At 40.8% G+C, this 12,683-nt stretch overlaps 1 protein-coding gene across 1 annotated transcript in view; it reads left to right on the forward strand.

Annotated features, from left to right (window-relative positions):
• Gli3 (GLI family zinc finger 3) overlaps window positions 1–12,683 on the forward strand; it is a 247,758-nt gene that overhangs the window by 14,765 nt on the left and 220,310 nt on the right. The gene's annotated exons all lie outside the window — the stretch shown is intronic.

A 12,683-nucleotide genomic window follows, 5' to 3' on the forward strand; every position in this document is an offset into this window, starting at 1 on the left:
ATCTGGGGATGGATGTGTGGACGGTTCCCAGGGCTTGCTTGTTAGGAACATGGGCTCTCAAATGCCTGTCTTTTGGTAGACCTGGCATATCCACTCTGGGTGTGGACTGAAGAATGGTATTACTGCTTCTGGAGATGTGTGCATATTTACTGTGATAGATGCTACCTGACAGTTTTCTTGAGTGGGCCTGTACCCTTGTTGCTCATTCTTGCCAAAATTACTTATTTTTAGTTTTAGCCTTTTTGTTGTCCACTCAGAACAAACCAGTTGTGGTTTTGACTTGTCCTTGAAACATAAAAGACTTAATCACCTTTTAATACTGTCATTGGTCATGTCCATATTCATTTTGTGAAATGGCTATTGAAATCTCTGGCATAGGTGGATAGATGATAGATAGGTAGATAGAACTCTTTGGGATAATGGTTATCAGATTATCTAATACCGAAGACATAAAGATAACCTTTATCTGATATTGCCTTATTATATAAATTTACTAGTTTTTAAATTATTTTATTTTGTTGCTCAGTATATTGCTGTTTTGTCAGTATTGTACCCACTCAGATATTGTACACGGAATACATTTTTTTAAAAGAGTGTGCATTTTCTTTTGTTATTTTCCCTTTTCAAATAGTTCATGACTGTAATTTAGTTGAACTTTGGAAATACCTTTTTAGAGTCTTGTTTATGAACTCATACACATAGTAAATGTGTAAAAATATGAATAGATATAATCAGTGTCAGCAATAGTTGTATCTGAAGTGTAGAAAGGAAATAAAATGAGGTGGTCAAAACGACATCTGTACTATTTAATTTTATGTCATTAAATAATAGTGTTCTAAACAAATCTGACTAAACCTTAGCATGCATTTGGTCTAGGGTGGGTGCCTAGATGCTTATGGTACTCTCTGAGGACAGTCATGATTCCAGGGTACCTCTAAGATTTTGTTGGGATGATAGTAAGAATCTGTGGGCTTTATTATAATTGGCAGGAAATAGTCTTAGTTGTTTTCTGCCACAAGTGCATGCAGGTGCTGTTTTCCTAGGCAGACGTCAGAGCTGCACAGAGGCTGCGTACTTGCTTTGGTGTCAACCTTCTGCCTTCATCCTCAATGGTGGTTTTTTTTTTTAATGTCACTTATAAGAAAGTATATAAGAAATGATGCTGGCAAGACCTACCAGGTTCACTGTATTTTCATCTGTTATATTTAACATATTCTGGAAATAATTTATGTTTACGTTTGTCTCATCTGTCCTGGATGTAATGCTGCACATACATTGATAAACACTTTGACTGAGTGGAAGAACTTCTGTTCTCTCAGGAAAATGCAACACCCTCCTCCCCAGGCTCTCTGTATCATGCTGCATTTTACCGGTTCACAGTAGCTACCCTGTTATTCACTGGCCTTTTCTTCTAAGATCTCCCAGGGATGGGGGTATGTTGAGGTTCTGCCACTGTTGGAATTACATGGACACCAGCAAATAAGACCAAAGGGCTATTGGAATGGAACTTTCTCTAGCTTTGGGAGTGACTTTAGTGGGCCAGTGAGTTGGAGATGCTAGTCTTAAGATTGCCGAGGTCACAACCAAAGTGAAAGGAAGCTCATGTGTAGGATATGGCCTCAGTTTTGTGTGTGATGTGTTGCTGTGATTATAATGTTAGAAAGAGATAGATCCCACACATCTTTGAGACTGCTACACAGCAGGAGATCCAACTCTTTGAAGGTAGGAAGTGTTGCCCTCTAATTGTAATTGCAGTGCTTTCTTAAGTCCCAGCCTTATCCCTTGAAAGCTGGCCCACAATCTGTTCTAAGATTTTGGAAATAATTGAGAGACGTGACTCCTATTTAGTCCAGATCATATAGCGTTTAGTTGGTCTTTTGTCTGTGGAGATACGAATTCACCACAGCCATGCCAATAAGCAGGGAAGACTTGCCAGCCTGCAGAGATATTCGAACTTCCTTCTTTCCCCCCGCAAGAGTATCTTAGGGAAATCACACATACAATAGAACTTTCTATGTCTAGACCTTGTCCAGGGGATTTCTATCTAATAAGAACCTTTTCTTTCTTCTTTAGCATACTCAGAATAAAACAAAGGAAGAGGTATTGGATGGAGTACATACAGGGAAAGAAAACGTAGCAAACCCTGGACGATCATAGCTTCCTAACACCTTCTCTCTGACTCACAGGCGTGCTTGTAAGCACAAGGCACAGTTTTGCTGATGTTCACCAGAATCAGCAAACTCTGTAAAGGCCTTGCCAAGCGTTGCACGCTGTACTAACCGTATAGGTCAATAAAATGTGAAATCTACTCTCAAGATACATGTAATTGGATGAGTTAATAGCCAAGTCACGGCACACTCATTTATGCAGTATAAATAATATCTCTAGAAGGCAAAGGAAAGAAAGCCTCACAGAACAGGTGGTATACACGCTAGCATTTTTGTATATCAGCAGTGAAGGCAGGGACTGAAGGAGTCGGGGACGGGGAAGGAACTGGGGCAAGAGTAAGATGAAGAAGAAAGACATTCAGAATTGAAGCAACCATGTAAGCAAAGATCTGGAAGTAGGAATAGCATTGGTCATTTACAGGAAATCTACCGTATTCGGTCTGTCATCAGGTAGGCCCGAGCTGGAGGTGGGAGAAGGTGATGGTTGGAAATGTGTATTGACACCAGATTGTGGGATCCCATCCCACAGTACTAAAGAGAGGGTGAGTTCCATCCTTAGGAGAGTAGGTAGAGGGGAGTGATGAGATCTCATTTGCTTTAAAGGCCTTCAGTCTCAGTGGGTTACAGTGGAGGGATGGACAGCTGGATTTTACATAGACAATATCAAATCAGTATATGGAAAGACTTCCATATCCCACATTCACTGTAGCATTATCTATAGCCAGGAAACGAACCAGCCGAAGTGTCTGTGAACATAGTGGAACTATGCTCTGCTGAGTTATGCAAACTTTGAAGTCCTTATTAAATAGTATATTTACATTAATAGCATTATGCCAATCTTTCCTCCTCTCCTCTTGTGCCTTTTTTCTTTTCCTACTCTCACCTCTCTAGTTGTTTCTTTCTGTTATGGCATCAGAAGTGTGTTTCCTTTCTTTAGTGATCAGGAATACCAATATGTAGGTACTCACATGCCTGGCAGAGAATTCCTTTTAAAACAATCTCCTGGAGACTGAGAAGATTCTGTGCGTCTTGAAGCATGCCCTTTTTATGTGTAAAAAATCCCCTGGTTGGAGGCCTGGAACTGCTGCTCCTCCCTCTACTCAGAGGAAGAACTGCTTAGTGTGAAATCTACCATTTTGTTTCTAGGCAGTTCTACCCAGATCATTCTTCCTGTGTGGCAAATATACCTCTCCAAAAACCTCAGTACCATCCTTTTCTCTTTGCCCTGCTTCCTGTAAAAGCATTTTAAGATAGGCATTTGATTGATAGCAGGAGCAGAAAGTGAATTCTGGAGAGCCCCGACGATCCCCAATTCCCACCATTCTCACAGTTTGGCTTAATTTACCCTCATATTTCTGGAGGAGTTGCAGGCACTGCTCCCCACTTTGATCACCATCCCTGCAAACATAACTGTAGGCTAGTCACCATCATAAAGGCCAAGACACAGCAGGTCCCCAGTTACGTCATGGAGGCTGAAAGCCAGGCAGTCCTGTTCACCATTACCTAGGCCGAGACCCAGTTGGTCCTAGTCACTATCACTCAGGCCGAGCCAGCAGGTTGGTCACTGTCCCTGTAGCTATGAACAAGCTATGAGACTCAGCAGTCATCTCTGGCCTCAGCATAATATCTAGCATAATAGGCTTCATATTTGTGGTGTCTCTAGCCAGGGACAAGAGAGTCATTGCGGTGAATATTTTGAGAACAGAAAACTGTTTCAATGTTGAGATGGTTACATTGACAGGATATATTTGTATCCTCACCTGCCAAAGGGAAGGATGATTCTAGGAATTATCTTCACAGGGTATGAGATAGAGAGACCAGAATTTGATGCTGAAGGAGAAAAAGACACAGAGGCATAGGCCTTTTGGCGTTCCAGTTGAAGGCAGTAAATACACAGTAGACTGTAACCATTATAGACACTAGCCATACGCTAGGGGCCCTCCACACAATCCATTCCCAGCAGGATTGTCAGAATAGTGAGAATGGGGAAGAAGGGTCTGGAGTGTGCTGAAGGGCAGGCCCAACAGTACCAGTGCCTTACAAGCGAGGTAAGTACCCACTTTCCTAGATGTGGAGACCCTGTGAGTGTGATCCCATGGAGAAGTGATACAGATGGCGGACAGCCAGTGTAGCAATGTAGATTAATGAGGCGCATGGTATCTTGGGTCGTAGATGATTTTGCATGGGTCTTCCTCTCCAAAGGCAGCCTAGGGAGAATGGCAGTGAAGAGGATGGTGAAAACCAAGATAAGTAAGACCCAAGGTTAGTAGCTACTTCAGTGATGTCCCTCGTGATGCAACTTCATTTGCTCACATAGATGATGCCCAGAGGCAAAAATAGCTGATCCACTAGCTGAGAATTCATACTGTTTCAAGGTTGGTGGGACTGGCCTGAGTAAATACCAACTCAGTACCTGTCACTACTGTTAGCCAGTTAATCATCTAACAAGAAAGGCTACGTACGATATTCCAGCTATAAGAAGTGAACAGGATTGAAGGTGAAGACTTCCTGCGCTTGCTTTCATCCTTTGGCCACATTTGCTAGAACTATCTATATTGTCTGTGTATCATTGGATTTAAATATTTTAGCCTAAATAATGTCTTTTTTTGGAAGCCTAGTTTTTCCTCAAATTTGAAATTGTTTCACATTCGGTCAGGTTGAAAAATTTGAGAACTTCATCTTTAATTTGTATCGAGTTTGTAGTTCCCCGCTCTGCAAAGGTCAATAAATTGTAATATCTGCTAATAAAAATCTTAAATTAAAAGAAATTAGGAGGTACAGGAAGGTGTAGGTATTTTTTATGACCTTCTAGATACATGTAAGTTAATGTCAGTTTTTTTAAAAAAAAATAACTAAATGTACATATGTACATGTGTGTTTTATGTGTGAGTGTGCAGGGTCCGTGAGGCCAGAAGAGGGTGTCGGGTCCCCTAGAGCTGGAGTCACAGGCAATTGTGAGCTCCCTGAACTCAGATCATCTGCAAGAACAGTTTTAGCTTTTATCCCCTGAGCCATCTCTTCAGTCTCCATGCTGATTCTTTGTCCCCAAGTATTTGCCTATCAGTATTTGAAGAACAGGACCCCAGATCCCCTTACCTTCTTTGTATCCACTGTTCACTGGGCTTGGGCACACACTATTGAACAAGGTTCCTTTTTGAACTACACAGTATCCCATGTAGCATAGTGTGCATACAGCACAGTAGTATACTTCCACGGATGAACTTCCACTGCTTGTCCTCTGTAGCAGAGTGGTACTCCACAGAACTGTGGCCTTAGGCCTCCTTTCCCATCTTCTGCCAAGTCGTATTTCTGGTACTGTGTACTCAAAATGACTTGACTGGTCATGCTTTGGCCCCACCTGTAGGTCTTTGTATTTATCTTTAGTAATATTTTCTTCCTAGTCTCAGCTCAGCATCAAAATAATGACCTGGCTCCTGCAGAGTCTTTATTGTCTATTTCCAAAGCTAAGGAAAGAGTGCACACAAACGCGTGCAACACAGTTGTTGTCTGCTTGTCTACTTGTATGTGGCAGCCGTCCCACGTAAAAGCTAATTAAAAAAAAAAAAACTAACTCAGATTTCTGACTTGAAACAAGAATATGAAAGTTTGAGATGGATTACTCACCTGCTAGTTTGGGTGCTGAAATTTAGTTGGTGAGACAGTTGTGTGGAAGGGGAGATGGGACACGGCCTCCTCACATCCAGCCAATGTACATGGAAGTCATTCAGAGTTCATGTATGTGAGTGCATGTACATACGTATGTATGCACATACATATGCACTCACATACATACGTGTGTGACAGCTCTCTACTGTGTTGCTCTTCTGGCTGGCCTAGAGCTCCCTATGTAGACCAGGCTCCCTCCCGCCTTCCCAGTGCTAGGATTGAAGACTTGTACCACCATGCCTGGCCTAATGGGCTGTTATGTGCTTCCTCTAGACTCATTAGAAGTATTATCATGCTCGATGCTTCTCATTTACCTTGCATACTGTGCCTGTGTATCAACAATGGAAAATTTTCATCTGGTCTCAAGAAGACTGCAGACAGGCCTGAAGATCATTTTCGGAAATTTTAGAAATGTTAGTAACCCAAATGTGGTGAGGAGCTGAAACCACATCTAACACTTGGACCAAGCCTGGTCTGCTTTCAAAGCACTGCTGCCTTTCATATGTCCTACTGGCGCTTTGCTAGTTCTGTTCCCAGCATTTGCGCATATTCCTTCCTTTCTGGTTATTGACCAGCTGCTTTGTAGATGCCATTTGCTATCTATCATTGCAAGTGGAGGAGGAAAGACGCTTGGTCATTCTAGCTGGCAGCTAGAGAGTCCTAGTCTCTTTCTTAGTAAAGGTGAAAAGAAAATGTCGCAGAAAGAGGTTTGAGAATTGTACACTGTGTATTTTTTGACATTATTGCTTGTGTTTTATTTCATTTGTTTTTTCTGATTGCAGCGATTTAATAGCATTTTGTTCCTTCAGGAGAATTACTGTGTGTGTGTGTGTGTGTGTGTGTGTGTCTGTCTGTCTGTCTGTCTTTTTGTGTCAAAGTAATGTCTATACCACAGGAATGTACTGATGTTTAGGATTTTATTTTATTTTTTTAAGTCTTGCTAATTTTTTAAAAAGATTTATGTATTTATTATGTATACAGCATTCTGCCTCGATGTATGACCGCAGGCCAGAGGAGGGCGCCAGATCTCAGTACAGATGGTTGTGAGCCACCATGTGGTTGCTGGGAATTGAACTCAGGACCTCCGGAAGAGCAGCCAGTGCTCTTAACCTCTGAGCCATCTCTCCAGCCCCTAGGATTTTATTTTTTAATCCTTAAATTTTTTTTTCATTATGTATAGGGTTTTTGATAGTTTTAGAAATCATATAAACCCTCTTTACAGTTTTGAGGTCTTTAAGAAGGCCTCAGGAATTGCCTGGAAGGCCTCGATTTCCAAATTTTGTCAAAGCTTGAGATGTGTAGGATGTCCTCACAGAACACAGGACTTGTGGTAGCATGTAAGAACAGCAATGCAGCCCTCCTCACCCCTGGGCTCAGACTTGCAGGTGACACCGCTCAGGGCAGCTCCCCAGGTGAGTGACTGTGGGCTGGAGCAGAGCACACTGCCCTGAGCTCCTCCTGGGCTTTCCACCATGGAGCTTCCTGGCAGTCCAGCGCCAGTCACCTCCTCATTTCTCTGATTCTCTCTGAAGCGGTCCTTCCCCCTCACTTCCCAGTGTGCTTCTCTTTTCAAGTTTTCCTTAGAAAGGATCACTTAGAAGCTTTTCTATTATTTTTCTTTTACTTAAATTAAAATACAATTACATCATTTCTTCCCCCCCTTTCCTCCCTCCAACCACTCATATATATATATATATATATATATATATATATATATATATATATATATGTAAATAAATATATAAATGCAACCTTCTGGGTCCATTTAGTGTTGCTTGTGTGGGTATGTTTTTAGAGCTGGCTATTTGGTATTGGATGACCATTTGGGGGCCCTATCTCTAGGGAGACTGATTCTTCCTTTCTCAGCAGTTTTTAATTTCCTTTAGCCTTGTTCCAGGGGTGCGGCTCATGAAGTTTCCCTCACCCACATTGGCATGTCAGTTGTGCAGGTATTGTTAATAAGCAGCCATATTTGAAATTTCATGGCTAGAACTTCCTATCATATTTAGAGGACACAGTCTTGCAGCAGGCTTCCTGGTCCCTAAGTGTTCGAATAGTTCACTGTCTCCCCTCAGGATATAAAAGCTAAATATTCCCCTGTCTCTGTTAGGTTAGCTCTTCGGGCATAGCCACCTCATTCATAGAGTAGGTGTATGTGCTAAAACTTTTGGAGAGCTATCCTGCTGTTTACCAGCATCATTCCCTCTGCTCCCCATCCCCCTGCCTGTGTTTACTATCTGTGGTTAGATTCCTTAAGCATCAATGTAGTCTTCCATAATGTAGCTGAACCTTTGGACGATTTATACAGGTTCTCGTTTATTTCAGTACAGAATATGTGGGCAGCTGCTTAGTCTCATGGCTGGGAGAGCAAAATCCAAGATGGTCTCTAGTTAAGGGAGTAGTAGAGCACTATCTTGATAACCAGAACATTGCATAGTGGTGGATTCTACATGGGATCAAAGCCCCATCTTCTCTGTGCATTTGGTAAGGACTCTGTGCTCTAGTAGTGTAGACAGAAGTTTCTGCCCTGCCCAGTCCCATAGTCATTCAGTCCCAAAGAAACACACAGATGTTTGTATTAATTATAAACTGTTAGGCCTATTAGCTCAGGTTTATTATTAACTAGCTCTTACAACTAAACTAACCCATACTTCTTGTCTATGTTTAGCCATATGGCTTGGTATTTTTTCTCAGTAAGGCATTCTCATCTTGCTTCCTTTGCATCTGGATGGTGACTGACTCTCTGCCTTTCCTCTTCCCAGAAGTCTTCTAGTCTGCTTGCCCCACCTTTACTTCCTGCCTGGCTACTGGCCAACCAGTTTCATTAAACCAATATGAGTGACAAATCTTTATGGTGTGTAAGAGCATATCCCACAGCATAGTAGCAGGATATACGTTTTGTCCTTGGATGATGAATACTCAGTGCACATGGCTTCAAGGTTGTCCAGTGCTCAACTCTTTCTGTGCTATAGTGAATGAGAAGTTTTAACTTGGATTTTTAAAGTTTGAATATTAAATTAAGAAAAAGGCCTCCAGTTTCTGATGGCTGGGTTCTCTGGAAAGGGACTTTACCTCAGTGAAGGACCTTCATTATTCAGCTGCACTTAGCTTTGCTGTGTTCAAGTGGCAACTGTTGGTTGGTGTTGGTTACTTCATAAGGCCCCAAACTAGAGCAGTTGCCACCTGTTTTTAATTTATCTGTGTTCCTGATAGAGGGGTTCCAGGAAGGGTCAACTATACATTATGACGTGAAGAGGGGCATGTAGTGGAGAGCTGTATTGGGGAAAGGGGGCTTTATAGTAAGCTGTGTTTGAGTTAATGTTGGGACTTTAATAGAAGGGGAAAGGAACTTTATGGGTCTCAGGTCTTATTTGTTAAATAGCGATAATACTTATGAAGGGTTACTTTCAAAAACAGTGGCTGTGGCATTCATAATTATCTCTGATAAATTTCTTCTATTGGACAATATGGTGGTTGGGCTTCTGTTGTATTTTGTCCATAAATAAAACTGCTGCCAACCAATATTCAAACAGGTTTATTTCTTTTCCTTCTTCTTCCTTCTCTTTCATTTTTGTCTCATGTCCCTTTCTTTAGAAAGGGCCAGTGTTCTCTAACATCTCAAATGAGATACAGAGAATCTTGTACAAAGGTTACTAACAACATTTAAAGGGATCGCAGATCAAGGAATCTTCATGTCAAAAACAATGTACTACTCAGTGAGCTCTTACTTCAGGCCAAGATGGAACACAGTGTTAACTTGGCATGACCAAGGTCTTGACATCTGCAAAATCCATGTCTATAAAATTTTAATGTTTTTAGAGGTGATTTCTGGTTGATGTGTCTGTGTAATGTTTTTTATTGTTCCTTTTAAATGTAGGTTTTAAAAAGGTCTTTTGGGGAAGATATATCTTCTGCAGTGAAATGTTAATCAAGATGTCCTTGTAGGAGGATAAAAATTTTAGCTTCTTTTAATAAATGTCCCTTCCATTTCCTGCAGCCTTCATTTCACACTGGTGGAAACTACTGGCTAAAATTGTGAAAGTAGAACTCATGCTCCAGCATAGATAATCCCATGTTTCCTTACCACTCCTTGCTAAGAGATTGATAATGCGTGTCTGCCTTTGTGTGTAGATCCTTTGAAACCTTTCTCACATTTTTAGGACTATAAGAATATCTTTTGTTATTACTTAATAAATAGAGTTGGTGTTGTTTCCAAAACATCCTGGTCTTCTGCCTTATTTATTTACTATAAGATATTAGGGCAAAAGAGAATGTTTTTGCTTTCTGTAGTCCATTAATTTGTGTTTAACTTTGCTTAGCCTTCTAGAGAAATGCCATTTGGACAAACTAGTAACATAATCATTTGTGAGAAATGTCAGAAAAGGGAACACTTTTAAGTTGTAGCATTCCAATTGGGATATTGACACTGTGTCCTTTTGTCTAAGATCACAACCCAGATTTATTGAATACCTCCTAATCTATCCATTTATCACTCATTCATATATCCACTTAGCCATTAATTTAAGTAAATGTTATTTTTTAAATTTTAATTTTTTTAAATTTTATTTTACATTCCATCCACAGAGTAAATGATCTTTTAAGCTTTATTTTATATGTATAGATGGGTGTTTTGCCTGCATATATATGCATCATGTGTCTGGTACCTATGGAGGTCAGGAAAGGACATTCGATCCCTGGTATTTGAGATACAGAACTGTTTAGAACCTCCATGTGGGTTCTGGGAATTGAACTTGGGTCCTCCTAAGAGCAGCCAGTTCTCTTACCCATTGAGTTATCTCTCCAGCAAATAAGGAAATAATATTTTTTAAAATGCCTCATGTGGGGATGGAGAGAGATGGCCCAATAATGACAAGTGCTTGCTGTTTTTCCAGAGGATCTGTGTTTGGTTCCCTGTATCATTTTCAGGAAGCTCACAAGTTCTTGTAATTTCAAGCCTCGGTATCTGATGCCCTCTTCTGGCCTTGGGAGGCCCCTGCATATAAACATATATACATATAAACTCATGAAGACACACACACACACACACACACACACACACACACACACAAAATGAATGAAAAATTAAATACATCCTTAGAAAGTCCCATTTTCTTTACAGTGTGCTAAGTATTGATGGAATGAAGTAAACAACCCATTTGTTCACTAGTCTGGAGGTGAACCTGGATTTGAAATCGACTTCCTGTGGTAGAGCAGTGCAGCTAATGTGGTAGAAAGTGGTAGAACTGGATGGAACTGGTTAAAGGGTCGAGCTTATAAAGGCCTGAGAAGTTCTGCTTCATCTTATCCTGAGGGAAGCTATGAGAGTACTCAAGCATTTTCACCAAGGTAGATATGGTCATATCCATTTTGCATGTGCATATTAGTAAATTAAGGGATCTTGCGTAAGGTGGGAGGCTCTGTAGAAGGTCACCTGCTGGAGGCCTTGGGAATTGCAGCAGTTAACAACTAGTGTTCAGATGTCAACCCCCAGAGGAATGATTCTCTGATGGAGAAGAATCCTGTTTGGGAAAGGTTTGTGGGACCACTGACTCAGGAAACTGTTTCTCCTGTCCATAATTTCACATGGGCAAAAACAACTATCGTGTCTCCCCAATACTTCCATTGTAGTGTGTAATCTCATGTGATATGTGTATGTAATCTCATGATTGCATCTTAATCTTATGGGAACATTTACCCGTGAATGGTCAGGAAGATGACTTCTCATTCATCTGTATAATTTTGATATATAAAAATTATACTAGGATATGCTCTGTAAATAGATCTATTGTCCCAAAGACTGTAAGACACTTAAAAGCCTGCTTTGTTGCTTTTACTCAGACTAGCACAAGAAAACAACAATTTCTCCCCTAGTCTAAGACAAGCTACACACAATTAGCTTATTTTTATCCCAGAGCCAGTTCAGATGACACTACGTTTCTGTGTATATATATATATATATATATATATATATATATATATATCATAAATTAAAAACTTTACAGATATGCACAAGGTCAGAGTCGCAGATGTCTACCAAAGTTATTAACACAAAGCAACCTAAAAAATCAGGCCAATTCTTTGCTTGCCAAGTCTGGCTGATAAAGACCTGACTCGCTGTACATATCTCTCTGTATCTTGTCTTACTGGGAGCTGTGCCCCTGGCTTCTGGTCACAGTCTTACACCAGGAACTTTGAAACCTTGATTTGCCATGGTAAATGGCTCGGTTCCTTCTCATTTACCCAAGAAATGTGCTGTGACCAATGAGATGTAATTTTATAACTTTTCTCTTTTTGCCTTAAAGCCTCCTGGGGAAAAAATGTTTTTAAGTTAGATGAATGGAGAGCAAGGAAGAATTGGAACAGAAAATTGAAGCAAGGAAAACTAAAAAGAATTAGAACTTAGAAGAAAATTAGAGGACAGAAAAATAGAAGAATAAAGACCGTGTCTCCGACAGCTTGTGTGTGATTTTATTCCTCAGTCCCGCAGATAGAAAACTTTTAAGCTCAGTTTTGCTTGACTGTGGACTTCTTCCTCGAACCCTGGAGGTGGCCTTGAAGAGCTGAACTCTCAGGCTTCCATTATTCTGATGCCTGAATACCAGGCGAGTGTATTCACCTAGTGGTGACTGAGACTTGATAGTCACCGACTGGGAGAGTTAAAGACATTACTTTGAACTCATCAGGCAGGGTTAAGGGCTGTGGGAGGGAAAAAGAGAGAGAGTCAGAAATGCTGTTCAGTTTTGTCTAGCTTGGGTTCCTTGGGTAGTGTGTTAGTTAGCTTCCCGCTACTAGAACAGAATGCTTGGCATGGTGAATCAGCTTACAAAGAGGGAGAGCTTGCAGTTTTGG

Source organism: Arvicola amphibius, chromosome 6, assembly GCF_903992535.2.
Source record: "Arvicola amphibius chromosome 6, mArvAmp1.2, whole genome shotgun sequence".
Lineage (NCBI taxonomy): Eukaryota > Metazoa > Chordata > Mammalia > Rodentia > Cricetidae > Arvicola > Arvicola amphibius.